The sequence below is a fragment of the Oryctolagus cuniculus genome, chromosome 3 (assembly GCF_964237555.1).
Source record: "Oryctolagus cuniculus chromosome 3, mOryCun1.1, whole genome shotgun sequence".
Lineage (NCBI taxonomy): Eukaryota > Metazoa > Chordata > Mammalia > Lagomorpha > Leporidae > Oryctolagus > Oryctolagus cuniculus.
In genome coordinates this window covers 150,369,322-150,386,938 of record NC_091434.1, presented here as the reverse complement: position 1 = coordinate 150,386,938, position 17,617 = coordinate 150,369,322, and the positions used below count along the sequence as shown (strand labels likewise).

The 17,617-nt window shown below is 40.4% G+C and overlaps 1 protein-coding gene and 1 long non-coding RNA gene across 3 annotated transcripts in view; both read right to left on the bottom strand.

The window, feature by feature from the left end:
• The window catches only part of MDFIC (MyoD family inhibitor domain containing), a 101,562-nt gene that overhangs the window by 16,193 nt on the left and 67,752 nt on the right, over positions 1 to 17,617 (bottom strand).
• Positions 3,075 to 15,938, bottom strand: LOC138849050 (uncharacterized). The gene is made up of 2 exons (XR_011387420.1): positions 5,570 to 15,938; positions 3,075 to 5,203 (listed from the first exon to the last, which is right to left on the bottom strand). It is a non-coding gene; the product is annotated as an uncharacterized lncRNA (long non-coding RNA).

Below are 17,617 nucleotides of genomic sequence, written 5' to 3'. Positions count from 1 at the left end.
GCATGCTCAGGTCCACAGAAGCTGTTAGTCACATGGTATTAGCCACACAAGTTTCTGAAAGTGGTGAGTACATAGGGAATGGGGTGGGGGGATGAAAAATAAATACAGTCCTTATTCCTGACCTGCACAGGAATCCAGAGACAACACCTTGGTGGTTAAATGTACATTCAATGAAAACTTGAACTTTTGGCTACACTGCCCTAACTGAAGAGAGGGATCTCAAGGAATGCAATGTATATTTAAAGGGAGTCATAATACAGCATTGTAACTGCTGTGACTGAGATAAGCCCACAGTGCTGGCATGAAGCTGATGGGGAGGAATGGTCAGGTAATGATCAGGAAAGCTAACGAGGCACGGCCTCATTGGCATGACCATCAATCTCATGAAGTGGGCATTTGCACTTGGCCCACTACACAGATAAGGAAATCGAGGTTCCAAAAGTTTACATAACAGGCCCAAGATTCTAAGGCAACAAAGGGAAGCCCTAGGATTCAAATTTAAGTATATGTGACTTCAAAGGCTGTTCTCAACACTAAGACATACCGTCAACATGTTTTAGTTTATTAAATTTTCTTTCTATTTGTCAACCTTCTATACAGTAGCTACTATGGCCCAGATACTACCGTAAGCAGGTTACAAGTATTTCTTCATTAAGCTCTTAGAGCAATTTTATAAGATGGTTGCTATAAGTAGTCCCATTTTGCAGTTGAGGTCACTGAGGCACAAATGGATGGCATATTCAACATCCAACTCAGACTTGAATGATGGAGTTCTGAGGGGTGACAGAGGAGGAGGCAGGGTAGAGGAAGCAAGTCAGGGTGATCTCTGAGTTGTGTCTTGAAGAAGAAGCAGGTAGGGAAAAGAAAAGGCAAAGGTTGTTCCAGCCAGTGGGTAATTTCTATAACGGCTATGAGGCAAGAATCAGATACTTTCAGAGATGCAAGTGGCTCAGTATCTTTGGAGAGGGGAATCAGGTGAAAACACCTTCAAGATTCTGTGTCTGAGACATGGAGGCAGGGAGAGCATGCAGTGACAACACAGAATCAGGTCAAGCAAGGCAACTGGACTGAGGAAATACAAAGGAGGCAGGACCAGCATGCATTGATGATTCTGGGGGAGGCACAGACGGGAAGAGATGGAGTCAACTGTGACACCGTGGTTTCTGGAGTCATTTCCCAAGAAAAAAATCTAGGAAGAAGAATGGCTTGGCTTACAATAATTCTGACAAAATGATTTGTTTGTAGTGGAGACATGTTAAGTCTGAGGACCCTCAGTAGCAGGTGAGAGGTAGCTGGAAATGTAGCCTGGAAGGCAGATGGATCCAGGCTAGGCAGTCACTGGTGGCTGAAACTCTCCTAGTGAATAAAATAACCAAGTGAAGAGAGACAGCAGTCAAGGAAACAGACTGAGAAAGAGTTGCTGGCAGAGGAGATGGAGAAGTTAACAAGGGTGCAGAAAGGTAGGAAAGGGAGGCACCGTGGAAGCAAGGGAGAAGTCCATTTCAAGGAGGTTCTGCCAGATGCTCTGTGTATCCCAGTGATGCGTCAGTGATGGGAATGCGTAGCAGTGACCTGGAGTGTGACTGAAATGGGACAGAGCAGAGACCATGAATTCAAGCACCCTTTCCAGAAAGCTAACCGTGAAGGGAAGGAGGAAACAGGAAACTCTACAAAGGGAAGCTGAATCCAGGAAGAAACATGCACACTGACACACAGCCCCCTGCATGCACACCTCTGGACAGGTGCCACAGTGGAATGAGTGGCTAACAAGATGTGCAGCATCTGGGGGAATGCTACAACAGGAAGAGCGGCATCTCCTTCGAAATGGGAGGTAAAATCAGACTTAGGTGTAGGCAAGTGTGTAGGTGGGTGTGGGGAGCAACCGGACTAGACTGAGTTACTGGAATTAAGACTTATTCTATGCATCTGCTCTCCCACAATATGGCGCTGGGAGAGAAGTAAACAGCTTCCGCACAGCTGCCTCCAGTTCAACTAATAAACTGTAGGACTTGCTATTGATTGGAGGAGAGCAGCGTACTCGGCGTGTGGACAGCCGAGTTAGGATTGGCGGAGGAGGACTATAAAGGAGGAGAGAGACGGCATGCACCAGGAACATCTAAGGGGAATATCTAGCTGAAGGAACACCCGTGCAGCCCCCGAGAAGAGCCGGCCGGCGGTGTGCCGCTCCCCTGCGGAAGTGGGGAATGTGGCCAGGGGGAACTGCCCTTCCACGGAGGTGGAAGGGATAGTAGCCAACCCGGGAAGAACCAGCAGCAAACCCGGGGAGGGCCGAGCAGACGAAAGAACAGCGCAGGGTCCTGTGTTGCTCCTCCACGAAGAGGGGGAGCGACAGGTGGGGCCCTTGATGGAGAAACCCTGAGAAAAAAGCAGGACAGCTTCTCCTCCAGGACTATGAGGAAACCTTGCAGAGAGCTCCTCTGAAGAGAACAGCAACAGAATGAGAAAGCCATAGGGGAAAACGGGAGTGTAGGGGCTCGCCTTGGTGGTTCACTGCTGTAACCCAGTCCCTGGAGAGTAAGTTGCAAGAAGTATTTGTTGAATGACCTTGGCACATTCTGAAGAATGGCTGAGGCGGTCTGAGCATCCACCTGAGACCTGTGAACACATGCAGAGTGATAGAGATCTACATGGTCAACAAGCTTTCTCTAGTAGTACCCAGCTCCCACATCAACACAATATAGATGTTTGGTTCTGAAAGGTATTCCAGAATGCCAGGGTCACAACGGAGCTGGGATCTTCATCAACAGATCCACAGCTGAATAATGAAAAATGAAATGTATGTGAGGACAATATGAGGGTACTTCAAAAAGGTTGTTGGAAAATAGAACAAAAAGATGTTTATTTTGGTTCAAAAAATTTTGAAAACCATGCATAGTTTTTTCATAGTCTCACTTTCCATAAACTTCCTGTAGTCCTTTCATATAGACATGATGGTATAAATATGTATGTGTGTATATATATATATATATATATATATATGTTTATGGCATGCTCAATTGGTGTTCAAGAGCCTGTAGTTTCAAATTTATTTCTCACTACAAGGTTTTTTGTTGTTTTTGTTTTTTTTTTTTTTCAAGAAAAGGAAAATTAAATACCATAGACACTTTATTAAAAGATAAAATGCAACTCCACTACAGGCTCTAACACACAGGCCTTGGCTTGTGGCAGACCCTTATAAATACCTGTTGACTTGAAGCCATGCTAATGGAAAGAAGACTTTGGTTTTGCTTTAACTTCCCCTGTCACTCCACTGAACACAACTTTCTAGGTGATACCTATCATTGATACTGAAATGTTCTTTCTAAAATAACTACTCTTCTGTCATTTGAAATTGCAATTTCTATACCCCTCACTGAGCATAATTATGAGAAGAAAAATAAACTTCAACTTTCAGTGTCAACTTTAAATTCTGTTATGTTATGGGGATATTATTCCCCAAGAGGTCTGTTTCCTCAAACTTGATTTCCCAAGAGAAGACAGAGTAGAAATTTAGGCAGCTTTAATATGTCTTTGAAAACTAGCATATTAATTCATTTTGCTCCTTTCTTTCAATTATCTTCACACTTCCACCAAACTTCTAAATTTCTAACAGACAACTACAATTTATTTGTATGCATACTTTTCCTCTTTCAAAATGGAGAGAATGATTAATTTCCCTGAGCAAAGCGTTGAATAATTATTCAATTTTATTCTTCTAATTGCCTTCTAGTCCACTTGAGAGAATATCTACCACCTTCCGTTTTCCCTTTGGTTAAGTGCACAAGAGGAAGGGAAGCCAGTACAAATTACCGGGGCACTAGTAAGTGCTTAGAAGGGAGCCTGAGGCCACACTGTGTTGCCTATCAATTTAAATCCCACTGGAAGATTTGCCCAAAAGCCCTGAAAACATTGTGTCACTGGGTTGTTGACTTGGAAGCATAACCTCTGGTTTCACAAATACTTATTTATGGAGAGCTAAATTAAGATAACCCAAACAGTTGCTTACAAAGACAATGAATTGTATTCCTGGTATTACTGACTATGTATTGGTAAAAGTATGGCATTAAAAGGTAAACATGAAAATAACAGTTACTTTGGAATTTATTTAATGTGATTTTTAAGGTGGAAATTTGAATATGTTATTTATTTACCATTTCAATCTAATGTGAGCACAGAAGAGCTATTCACAAAAACAAACTTTGTTTCCACATCATGAAAACTGTACACGGAAATGCAAATTTACAAAACAAGTATGTTAAGAAAGAAATTGTTTTCCCTACAAAGAATGCCTAGGATGTGAAAGGGGCTAAAACAGGTATGTTTAGGGGTTTTCTTTGCTTGTTCTGGTTTTGGTTTTAGTGTGCCATGGACACAAAATATTTTTAAATCTATAAAATGAAATATATAGGACTTTGGAGGAAACCAATTGTGTCAAAATAATCATAACATTAAAAGTTGAGGTAGGGGGCTGGCACTGTGGCATAGCAGGTAAAGCAGCCGCCTGAAGTGCCAGCATCCTATTATGGGTGCCAGTTTGATTCCCAGCTGCTCCACTTTCAATCCGGTTCTCTGCTGTGGCCTGGGAGAACAGTGGAAGATGGCCCGAGTCCTTGGGCCCCTGCACCCTCATGGGAAACTGGGAAGAAGCTCCTGGCTCCTGGCTTTGGATCCCAACAGCTCCAGCCATTGAGGCCATCTGGGGAGTGAACCAGCAGATGGAAAACCTCTCTCTCTCTCTCTCTCTCTCTCTCTCTCTCTTCCCCTCTGCCTCTGCCTCTCTGTAACTGTGTTTTTCAAGTAAATAAATCAATCTTTAAAAAAATAAAAGTTGAAGTAGAATAACTATGTGCTTCTTTACATTAACAAGATCTAGTGAGAACCTGATAACTATCATGATTTTAAGGTCGTGCTCAGCATAAACAATATTTTATGACTTAAAAAACAGCATTAATATGATTGGAAAATATTATAGGTAGACTCACAGGTACTACTAATACTACTGAATATTGATGGTTACATTTACAATTGAGGGGAAAACAAAATTTCATTTACTAGAGGTTAGTGAAATTAAGTGATTTTTTAAAATCTCATTCAAGACATAGTTGGTCTCAAAATTAGTGAACACTGAGCTGGGGGATCACAGTGAATCTTTCTATTAGCGTCTTATTGTATTCTATTTAAACCTTGCATATCAAAAACTCACCTTGTGAGCCGGCGCCGTGGCTCAATAGGCTAATCCTCCACCTTGCGGCGCCGGCACACCGGGTTCTAGTCCCGGTTGGGGCGCCGGATTCTGTCCCGGTTGCCCCTCTTCCAGGCCAGCTCTCTGCTATGGCCAGGGAGTGCAGTGGAGGATGGCCCAGGTGCTTGGGCCCTGCACCCCATGGGAGACCAGGAAAAGCACCTGGCTCCTGGCTCCTGCCAGGATCAGCGCGGTGCGCCGGCTGCAGCGGCGGCCATTGGAGGGTGAACCAACGGCAAAAAGGAAGACCTTTCTCTCTCTGTCTCTCTCTCTCACTGTCCACTCTGCCTGTCAAAAAAAAAAAAAAAAAAAAAAAAAAAAACTCACCTTGTGAGAGTGCTTCAGATATGTATCTGTTTATGCAATGAGTTCACCTCTACTTCACACTCTATTGAGAATTACACAAATTATCTATAAAAGTGTCTCAAAACTATGATAGTTTAACACAAAGTGAAAAGATTTCTAAGGAAACTAGTATTTCTATGTTACTTCAATTAGTTGTGAGAGTCAGGTAGGATCATTTGGGAATGGAATTTTAAAAAATACTACAATGACTAAGTAACTATTTGTTTTTTTAAAAAAATCCAAAACCTCCATATTCAAAGTTATTTTTTCCAATGCTAAAATCCTCTATTCTTAAATATTCTTATGTTTATGTAGCCAGGAAATCATATATCTTTTGCTTATACATAGAATGGGATGGGGGTACACACACAAAAAAGGAAATGAAAGAATGCGGTCATAAAATACTAGAAGGGAAAAAAGGAAATTTTATAAGGCACCAAAAACAATAATTAAAAACACACAATATAGGGGGCAGTGCTGTGGCGTAGCGGGTTAAAGCCCTGGCCTGAAGCGCCAGCATCCCATATGGGCACTAGTTCTAGTCCCGGCTGCTCTCTTCTAATCCAGCTCTCTGCTATGGCCTGGGATAGCAGCAGAAGATGGCCCAAGTCCTTGAGCCCCTGATCCCACGTGGGAGACCAGGAAGAAGCTCCTGGTTCCTGGCTTCAGATCGGCACATCTCCGGCCATTGAGGCCATATGGAGAGTGAACCAGCAGATGGAAGATCTCTCTCTCTCTCTCTACCTTTCTCTGTAACTCTGTCTTTCAAATAAATAAAATAAATCTTAAAACACACACATGCACACACACACACACACAAATATACAATATGGTCCCATTAAACAAATTTCAGCTAAAGACAAAGAAACATGAATATCATTCAGCAAGACTAAAAATTTAGAATGCTCTCCCCCTAACAAATTTCTAACAGGCAGGGTACATAGTATTTGGACTTGATTTAAAAATTCAGAGGGACCAGCACTGTGGTGTAGAGTGCTGGGCCACCACCTGCAATGCTGGCATCCTAAGTGAGTACCAGTTCAGGTCCTGGCTGCTCCACTTCTGATCCAGCTCCCTGCTAATGGACCTAAGAAAGCAGCAGAAGATGGCCCAGATGCTTGGCCCCTGCACCTACGTGGGAGACCTAGAAAAAACTCCTGGCTCCTGGTTTCTGCCTGGCCTGGCCTTGGCTGTTGCGGTCTTTTGGGGAATGAACCAGACATAGAGGATTTCTCTCTCTCTCTCTCTCTCTGTGTGTGTGATTCTCTCTGTGTGTGTACCCAAATGTGGCTTTCAAATAAATGCATCAATCTTTAAAAATACATGCAGACTTCAAAATATTCATTAAAAAGTGCATTAAAAGCCAAGTTCATTTTGCTACAAAACAATTTTGAAATACATAGATTATTTTACCATATAGATTTATTATTCACTTGTTCAAGATTGTTCTATGCATGAATTTCAAAGATTTTGTTCAATAATAAATACCTTTTCATTCCATTTCTCACAAATTTTTGAAGTACCCTGATACTTACTTTTTTTTTTAACTTTTATTTAATGAATATAGATTTCCAAAGTACAGCTTATGGATTACATTGGCTTCCCCCTCCTCAATGACTTCCCTCCCACCTGCAACCCTCCCTTTTCCGGCTCTCTCTCTCCTTCTATTCATATCAAGATTCATTTTCAATTTTCTATATATACAGAAGATCAGTTTAGTATACATTAAGTAAAGATTTCAACAGTTTGCACACACATAGAAACACAAAGTGAAAAATACTGTTTGAGTACTAGTTATAACATTAAATCACAATGTACAGCACATTAAGGACAGAGATCCTACATGAGGAGTAAGTGCACAGTGACTCCTGTTGTTGACTTTACAAATTGACACTCCTGTTTATGGCATCAGTAATCTCCCTATGCTCCACTCATGAGTTTCCAAGGCTATGGAAGCCTTTTGAGTTCACCGACTCTTATCTTATTTAGACAAGGTCATAGTCAAAGTGGAAGTTCTCTCCTCCCTTCAGAGAAAGGTACCTCCTTCTTTGAAGACCTGTTCTTTCCACTGGGATCTCACTCACAGAGATCTTTCATTTAGGTCCTTTTTTTTTTTTTTTTTTCCCTAGAGTGTCTTGGCTTTCCATGCCTGAAATACTCTCATGGGCTTTTCAGCCGGATCCGAATGCCTTAAGGGCTGATTCTGAGGCCAGAGTGCTGTTTAGGACATCCGCCATTCTATGAGTCTGATGTGCTGATACTTACTTTTACAGTCTCAAAATGCAACTCATTTATTAAAAGCCAAAGTACTTTAAATGAAGTGGTAAAATTTAGGCTGAAATGCATACAACATATTTTTAAAATTGTACCCATGATACAATTTTAATCCTGATAGTATTTTTCTCTGTGTATATTGCTTATAAATTGCAAAACACTTATGAATGGTCAGCAAGTTTTTGTCAGAAGATTCAAACACTCTGCAAACCTTGTATCTTTCCCCCAAAACTTTCTCCTTCTAATTGTAGTATTTTGCAGTGTCTAGTGCTATTATTATAACGAAGACATTTTTTTGAAATTCTTCTAAAATGAGAGGAAACTTTGTAGTATATTTAACATTATTCCAAATCATAATTTTTTTTACATGGAAAGTCTCCAAAACTGTGAATTTACCATGCCAAATTGTTATGGTCACTTGAAAGGTCTCCAGTGAAGTAGATAAAAGTCTGTCCTACATGTAAAGTGCTGTACTTAAGATGTATGATTTTCCTGGCTACATAAACTGTAAAACACAATGTTGTCAAAGCATGAGCCCTTTCTTCCAACGACCTAAATCTGACAGGGATCACAACACACACACACACACACACACACAAAGAGAGAGAACTGCAACACAGTGCACTCTGTAATGGCTCTCCTCCCTTCTTATGTACTCAAGACACTGAAGTCTCCCCTCTGTCTGCTCCTTACCCACAGCACTCAGCCAGCATTTCCCATTGCTAAAAACACTCCCTTTCAGTTCCCAGGCCTTCTTCCTTTCCCCTTTAGGAAACTTCTTGAACAGAGTAATCTAGACTTGCAATCTTTAATTTTTGTTCCCTCATTCTCTGTAGAGTCACCTTCAGTCAGACTCTGTCCCTACCACAACACCAAAAATATGAAGGTCAACAATGACTTCAACATAACAATTTCAGTGGTCACTTCTACTCATCTTACTGGACTTCTCAGTTGCATTTGAAACATGATTAATCCCTCCATTTTAAAACTTCCTTCATCTGATTCCTCCACTGCACTTCTTTATCCACTACTGGCTGTTCATCCTCACTTTTTCATAGGAAAAAATACAGAATATATGTCTGAATACCATGTGGTCTGACTCTTAGAAACCTGCAGGAAGGTGAAGAAGCTAAACTGAAAGCTTAGGGCTCACTTTTTACAATATTTTTTGTTTACTTTCTGGCCAACTGTTTTTAACCCTGCATGAATATTAGAATCATATGGGAGGCTGAAACCTTGGACCAAATCCATTTCAAGTTAATTATAATCTCTGAAATAAGGTCCAAAGTTGTATTTCACTTCCTCAAAAATAAAATTTGTCCTAAAGCTCTTACTCTAAATACCCAGATGTCTGGGTTGAGAATCCTAACCCTGGGTAATCCCATCTACATTAAACCCGGTACCCTAATCATTCACAAAATGCATCTTAGAGGGCTAGTGTTGTGGCATAGCAAGTAAAGCCATATTGTGATGCCAGCATCCATATATGTGCTGGTTTGAGTCCTGGCTGCTTCATTTCCAATTTATTTCCCTGATAATGGCCTGTAAAAAGTAGCTGAAGATGACCCAAGTGCTTGGACCATTGTACCCACATGGGAGACCAAGATGAAGCCTCCTTGCTTTGGTCTGGCTCAGCCCTGACCATTGCAGCCACTTGGGGAGTGAACTAGAGGATGGAAGATTCTCTCTCTCTCTCTCTCTCTATCTCTTCACCTCTGTAATTCTGATTTTCAAATATATGAACAAATCTCTAAAAACCACACACACATCTTACGACTGCAAACCTTTCTGAACTCCACCCACCTCTTTCCAACCACCTATTCCACATCACCATCTGTATAAGTAATGGGCATTTCAAATACAACATTTTCAAACCAAACTTAACTTTTCTCTAAGAACTAAACCCTGTTCTTCCCACAGTATTCTCATCTCAGTTAATGGCAATTCCATACTTTCAACTAGCCAGCCAAAAATTTGAAGTCATTTTTAACCCGTCTTTCTTTCACACTAAAATCTCGTTCTTCAGCAAACTTTGTTTTAACTCCAAAATACATTTGTATGCAACATCACATCATATCCATCATGGCCACCCTGATCCAATCCCATTACTTCCCATGAGAATCAAGCCAAAGTCTCATAGTTGGTCTCCCTTCTTTGGCTCTTAGGTACCTGAACTCAGCTCTTAAAGGTAAAGTGCTGTTTAGAGATGGTAAGTCAGATAATGTCAACGATCTGCTCAAAATCTGCCACAAGCTTCCTCCTCCAAAATCAAAACATTACAATGAGTTGTTAGGCTCCTCATTATCTGTTCAGTTCATAAATATGTTTGATTTTAGAATAAGATATCTAGGCCGGCGCCATGGCTCAATAGGCTAATCCTCCACCTGTGGCGCCAGTACACCGGGTTCTAGTGCCGGTTGGGGCACCGGATTCTGTCCCGGTTGCCTCTCTTCCAGGCCAGCTCTCTGCTGTGGCCAGGGAGTGCAGTGGAGGATGGCCCAAGTGCTTGGGCCCTGCACCCCACGGGAGACCAGGAGAAGCACCTGGCTCCTGCCTTCGGTTCAGCGTGGTGCGCCAGCCGCGGCGGCCATTGGAGGGTGAACCAAAGGCAATAGGAAGACCTTTCTCTCTGTCTCTCTCACTGTCCACTCTGCCTGTCAAAAAAAAAAAAAAAAAAAAAAAAAAAAAAAACAGAATAAGATATCTAAATGTATCCAATCTCTATTGTTACCTCCAAGAATAACACAAGTGCTAACCAGATTTTGTTCTTTTTCTTAAAAACTTGGGGACGAGGGGGGAAATGATAATTTTGGTCAGATTTTTGAAGAAGCTCATAAAACCAAAAATGATCATAATCATGGTTTAGGTTATTATAGGTTAAGTCTTAACCTTTTCAAGCCATTGCTTATAACTATAATTCAAGGAAGCATAAATTTACTTTAAATATATTTTAAAACTAACCTACTGGCCTCAATTTCTCAGGATTTTGCAGTGGTTTTCATACTCACCTTTTCTATACTTCTAATTCTTTAACTGTTTGGTTATCTATTTATGTTTTATTTCTTATACTGCATTATGTGTGAAAGTTATGATTTAATTCAATTTAGGACCTTATAAATCTAAATTGCAAAAAACTACCACTGCTATCAATTTGTGGTCCCAAATACAACAGGCACAAGTTTGGAACTCAAAATTACATAGCCCTGTAAATCTCCACCATTCAAATGCAATTAATGCTCAATGAAAGAGGAAGAAGTGTGGACTCAAGAAAGGCTTTTTAGTCACCAAAGGTTACCTTTCCTTATCCCAGAGAAGTTACTCGGAAGTCTGAACCTCATCAGTCACAGAGCCTACAAAGAGCACAGCCTCTGGGGACCACAATTGTGCAAACGCTTCTCTTGTTCCTCAATCTTCTTGCTTTGACAATGTATGAATTTCACTTCATTCAGTGTACTGAATTCTACCACTTGTCTCCAAAGAAACTATATGCTGGCCTGTTAAGAAGGCAACATTACCGCCTTTTAGATTTTCAGACTTTGCAACTCACCTGGATGCCCTCCATCCAAATGGAAACATACTCAAATCTTACCATCTTAAAACAAAATAATACTCATGCAAACCAAACAAAACCTCGTTAACCCTTCACTTCCGCCCTGGACTTTGGTCTCACTGGAACTCCACAACCCACACCATTCTGTGTTCTCCATAAAAATGACTCTTAATAAAATGACCAAAGGACAATCACATTGTTGAATCTGGTAGAATTATTCTGCATTCTTTTTACTGAACCTGTCAACAAGATCAGGTGCACTTTGGTATGGTCCTCTTCTTCAAACACTCTTCCCCAGGGTAAGTGTGTGGTCCAGCAGTTAAGATGCTATTTGGGATGCCTGCATCCCATATTAGAGTGTCTGGGTTTGTATCCTGGCTCCATTTCTGATTCTGGATTCCTGCTAATGTGCACCCTAGGAGGCAGTAAATAATGGTTCAAGTACTTAGGTTCCTGTCACCCATGTGGGAAACCCAGATTTGTTTCAGTTTGATTCATGCCTAGATATTGCAGGCATTTTGGATGATGAACTAGCAGATAGGTGACCAGTCTGTCTCTATCTCTCTGCCTTTCAGATAAAATGGAAATAAATAAATTAAAATTTAAGAAAAAAATCCTCCCCTCTCCTTCATGACATTATATTCTCCAGTTTATTTCTTTTTTCACTGTTCTTACTGTTTCTTCTATAAGCATTCTGATCTCTCATCCAGGCTATATTATCTGTGCAGCCTTTCTCTAACTTACTCTCTATCTGACCTCGCCTCTGGAGAAACATCTGAAGTTTCCATGGGACTGTCTCCAAACTCAAGCTGAACTCACACTCCCATCCCATCAAACTGGCCAGCCCCCAGTGATTCCCTGAGTCACTTTGTTCTCAGACATCTGACCTTTTCTTTCAAATCTCTACTTAAGAAAGCTCATCCAGATTCTCAGTTATAAATCTCTCCAGTTTGAGAACAAAAGCAAGTGTGCTTGGTTCTAACTCCTCACAAGCCCCAGTTGTGTATATCCAAACGCATTTTGGAATTCTCCTCTTGTACAATGTTTTATCATTTCAAATTGAACAATTCTAAAGCTCAGCTCACAGAGTGGACCTTTGGCTCAGTCACTGAGATACCACTTGGGATGCCCATATCCCATATCAGAGTGCCTGGGTTAAAGTCTTGCTTCTGCTTCTGATCCAGTGTCCTGAAAATGCATACTCCAGATGTAGCCAGTGATGGTCCAAGCACTTGAGCCCTGTCCCCACATGGAAGACCCAGATTGAGTTCCTGGCTCCTAGTTTCAGCCTGGCACACCTGGTTGTTGTGGGATTTGAGGAGTGAACCAGTGGATGGGAAGTCTCTCTGTGTCTCTTTCTGTTTTTCAAATAAAAAAAAAATCAAAATTCAACTGATGATCAGTTCCAAACTATATTCAGACATTGTTTCTGATTTTTATTCATTTTTCCATCAAACTGAATTGGGAAGTTAGTGGCATTCCTGTTCAGAAGGCATATCAAACTGCTGTTTGAATTTATTCCAAAGTTAGGCCTCTTCCAGGACTCTACATCTAATCCCAAATCTTTACAAAAAAATTCAGGTCCTTTACTGTCTAGAGTTGGCACAACACTTGGGGTTGAAAGTAAGCTTTGGGCTCCAGCTTGTCTGTTATAGTACCTATATTGTGCTATTTGAGATTTAAAAAATACTCAAATGTTCATTATTGTCTTTTAAAAACCATAAAAACCTTGGTGTAGTAATAAGGTCATAAAGTTTGTTCAAATCTTTCCATTTAGTTTATTATTCTGAAGCTCAGTTTCTAAATAGCCTCTTCACTTAACCACCCACACCCCAGAGCTTCCTGGCCATTATATCTGTATCTCCATTGTTTTATTTCCTCCCCACCCATCTCCTCAGTAAATGCTAAACTAATCTAAATCATTCAAACAGTGGCCTCAGATAGCTTGTTTGCAAAATCAGAAAACAGAAAGTGAAGGAGGTGAAGTTCATATGTAACTGACAGCTTCTATCTTTTCTCTAAGATGGGCACAAAACTGTTGCTTGTTATAAAAGCAGAACTTGAGACTTGAGGTATATTTTGATTTGTCACTATATTTGAAGCTCAAATTATATATATTTCAGAACCTTGTAAAAATCTTTTCTTTCCTCCTTATCAAATAGATGAATATGAGAGTACAAATTACACTGCAACCCTAAACACTAAGAAGTATATTTAAATGTTGGCCCTACAGAAACACTTACAAATACTATATGTTATAATTTTTAAATAACATATAATTAAGGGGCCAACGTTGTGGTATAGTTGGGTTAAGCCTCCACCTGTGACGCTGTCATCCCAGATCAAGTCCCCACTGTTCCACTTCCCATCTAGCTCCCAACTAATGTGCCTGGAAAAGCAGTTGAAGATGGCCCAAGTGCTTGGGACACTGTACTAGAAGAAGCTCCTGGCTCCTAGCTTTGGCCTGGCCCAGCCCTAGCCACTGCGCCATTTGGGGTATGAATCAGCTGATGGAAGATACCCCTTACCCTCTCTCTCTCCTCCTCCTCCTCCTCTTCTTTCTCCTCTCCTCTCCTCTCCTCTCCTCTCCTCTCCTCTCCTCTCCTCTCCTCTCTCTGCAATTCTGCCTTTGAAATAAAAAAAATCATTAAATACTTCAAGTAAACAAAAATCAATGATTTATAGGTGCTGAATGATTTATAGTTCAACATAGTCAGCTATGATGATGCCTAGTCGACACACACACACACAAACATGCACCCGTCCCCGTTGTTCCATTTAGTATGTTGGCTAAGCAACAGAATACATTAAAATCTCATTTTTTTCAAAGGACTAGAAAATATTGCATTGGAAGGCAGAATTCTCAACCCTTCTCCCACACCATTATTCTGACATGGAATGGAAGGCATTGAGCCTGAGAAAACAGAGTAAAACAAACAAAACATCATCCAAACAAGTTAAGTATTTTGAGGTATGCAGTGACATATCTTCCCAAAGTCACAGAAAATTTGTTTCTGGAGGCTCTGATTATATCACTTTGGTCATTTAATGAAGTCCTATTATTATGTTTCCCTAAAAAAAACTAGGACTACATTTTTACAATTATAGGGAAAACTGAGTTTTTTTTTTTAATGGGAAGAAATAAATATAAGATTTTACAACACCACTGAAATTAAGAACAAACAACTCAATTTCATTTTTACCTTGCTGTTTTTCTAGTTTCAGGATTTGGGACAGTGAAGTTGTTAACTATATGGAATAATGAGAAAACTTGATGAAGTTTGGAGGCAAGAGCTCTGAGTTCTAATCCCAGCTCTGCTGTTTCTTTCTCTATATTTCCTTTAGCTCAAATATTTGCACTTCTTTTGATGTCTTCACATTCTCCCCCCTGAGGATTTGAGTCATTCCTTTCAACCACAATGTCTACGGAATGTTAAAGAACAAGTATCCAAGTTCTCCAGGTTTCAACCCTTACTCACTTGAACACTCATTGAATGCATATAACCACGCACTAGACTGTAAGCTTGAAATCATAAGAAGAGCAAGACAGAGTCTTTTCATTCAGTGAGATCAATGTTTAGCACAGGAAATAGAGTAAAAGAGATAAACTTTAGCACAGTTTGTTTATCAAAAGTGCTGTGGAGATCCAAAAGAAGGGCAGTTAGCCCAAATGAGGCATCAGGAGATGCCAAAGATAAGTTCTGAAAAAAATGTGCAGAGGTCAAGAAAGCAAAACAAGTGAGAAGGACATTCCAGGCTCACAGAAGAGAAGCAGAGGCACTGAGTTGTGTTGTCTTATCACCTGTGCAGGGACTTTGATGCACTGTAGTAAAGGTACAATTCTAAGCAAGGAGCTGAGTTGGAGTTTGCAGGTGCAGAAGAGGGAAAGGGCTACAACAAGGTTAAGGAAAGATCCTTCTGCTGTTTCACCATGATTCTCAAGGAGGAGCAGGGAGGTCCTCTCTGAATCACCTGGTTAGCACCTCATTTGAAAACTGTGTAGCCTACCCAGGCTGAGGCCTATAGAATCCTGGTTGTTCTCCTACTGGTAGGCATATGTCCTTCCTCTCTGGTATATTGTGAAAAATTCCTACACTGTGAATACAAGGAAAAAATGCACCAAAAAGTGGAAGAGATGCCTACAATGAAGATGAAGAAAAGTTATAGATGTCAGAAGCTGAGTGAAGAGTTTAGAGAGAAAAGAACCAGTAAAATAGGATTGGACTTCAGTCCATCCATAGGAGCAAATGCTCTTATGCACGGGTGCAAATGGAGAGCTCGTTGGCATCCAGAGCTCAACAAATCTAAAACCAATTCCCTATTTATTTATAGTAATGGGTCTTTACTAAGGCAGCAGGAGTGCAGGTACATCATGTATCACACGTTTCCTACAAGCATGAAGGTACTCATCCTACATCTACAGAACAGCAACCATGGAAATACAGTACTATAGCAAGAAAAGAAAACAGAATTTTTCTAACAAGTAGATACGGGATATAAAATAGTGTCTTCCCGAGAAGTGCTATAGCTCTGACCTACCATTTTGGAAGAATAGGGCATCCCAGGCTGCCTAACAACTGGTCCTTTCCCACCTTCCCAGTTTCACTTCTCCTAATTCAGGTTCTGTGAAGAGAACACATGAATTTATAAAGCTCTCCAGCCTTGCGTGCCACTGTGCACCCTCAGTTCTCTAACCTAACGGTGCCTCATGTTTCAGGTCCCCATCCAGGCACTGCATTTTCCAGGAAGCTGATATTCCTGACTCCTCGGTGATCCTGTATAGTGATGAGCTAACAGCAGCTGATACTTATCTACTACTTCTTCTAGACCAGCCTGTGCTCCAAGTACTGAATAGCATCCATGTAATTCTTCCTAACAATCCTAAAAGGAAGGCACTAATAATATTCCCATTTTACAGGTAAGACAGAGTCACAAAAAGGTTAAGTAATCTGCCCCAGGAAACTGTTCAGTAGGAAAGCCAACAATGAACCCAAGAAGACTGGTCCTGGAGTCCATGCCCTCCACGTGATCAAAAATGAGATGATCTTAGTTACATAAATCATGCTCTTCATTGTCTTATTCAGTATTTGTGATCAGTGATATACTAGGATTGGGTATGTATCTCTATAAATACTCAATGTATAGTATCAAGTATTGAATATAAATTAACATCAAATATTCCTAAAATGAATACTTTTTTAAAAAAACTTTTTGTTACAACTTAATTTTTTATAAAAATATATAGCTGTAGCTAAAATACATTGGGATTTATCATTCCTCTGATAAGAGAAATGTCTTGGAACCTAATGAAAACCCCTGGCAATTTGAGCATTATATGATACTAAATTATACCATAATTATTTCAAAGGTCAAGAATCTTACACATTTAGTCTTAAAACTCTCCACCCAGGTGAGGCAATCAGAAAATGAAAGTATGTATGAAAATATTTAATTATACAAAACAAGTAGAAATCTATTAATTTAATAACATTTAAATAAAGTGTGCAATACTTTCCCACATGGGTATTTTTTTTCTTCTGTTGTAAAAAACTGAACTTTTTAAAAGAGAATTCTTTTAAGTGACTATGAGCACATATTTTACTTTCCAATTCTAGTTTCAAGGAAGATTACGACACATTGGTTTGAAATGAAGTGGCAGGTAAAACTGCTGCCTGCCACCGACATTCCATATGGGCACAATTCAAGACCCAGCTGCTCCACTTCCCATCCTGATCCCCACTAATGCACTTGGGAAAGCAGCTGAAGACGGTCCAAGTTTTTGGGCCCCTGAACCCAGGTGGGAGACCCGGAAGAAGCTCCTAGCTCCTGACTTATACCCGGCCCAGCCCTGGCCATAGTAGCCATCTTTCAAGTGAACCAGCGGATGGATGGTCTGTCTCTGTCTCTGTCTCTCTCTCTCTCTCTGTATCTCTCTCTCTCACTCACTTACTCTACCTTTCAAATAAATCTCATAAAAAAGAAAATATGTGCCTAAAAAAAGGAACCAAGTACTGTAACACTTGCTAACTCATAAGAAACTCCTTAGAGCTATTATGTTGGGCATGACTGTACATTTGAAAAAACAAAACCAAAAACCTGACTTAGACTCAGTCTAGCCTTATTAGAATTTATGGATGAGTAGGGAAGAAAAATGAAACAAGAGGACAGATGAGCGTTGTTTTCCAAACTTTCATAAGAAGGACTTC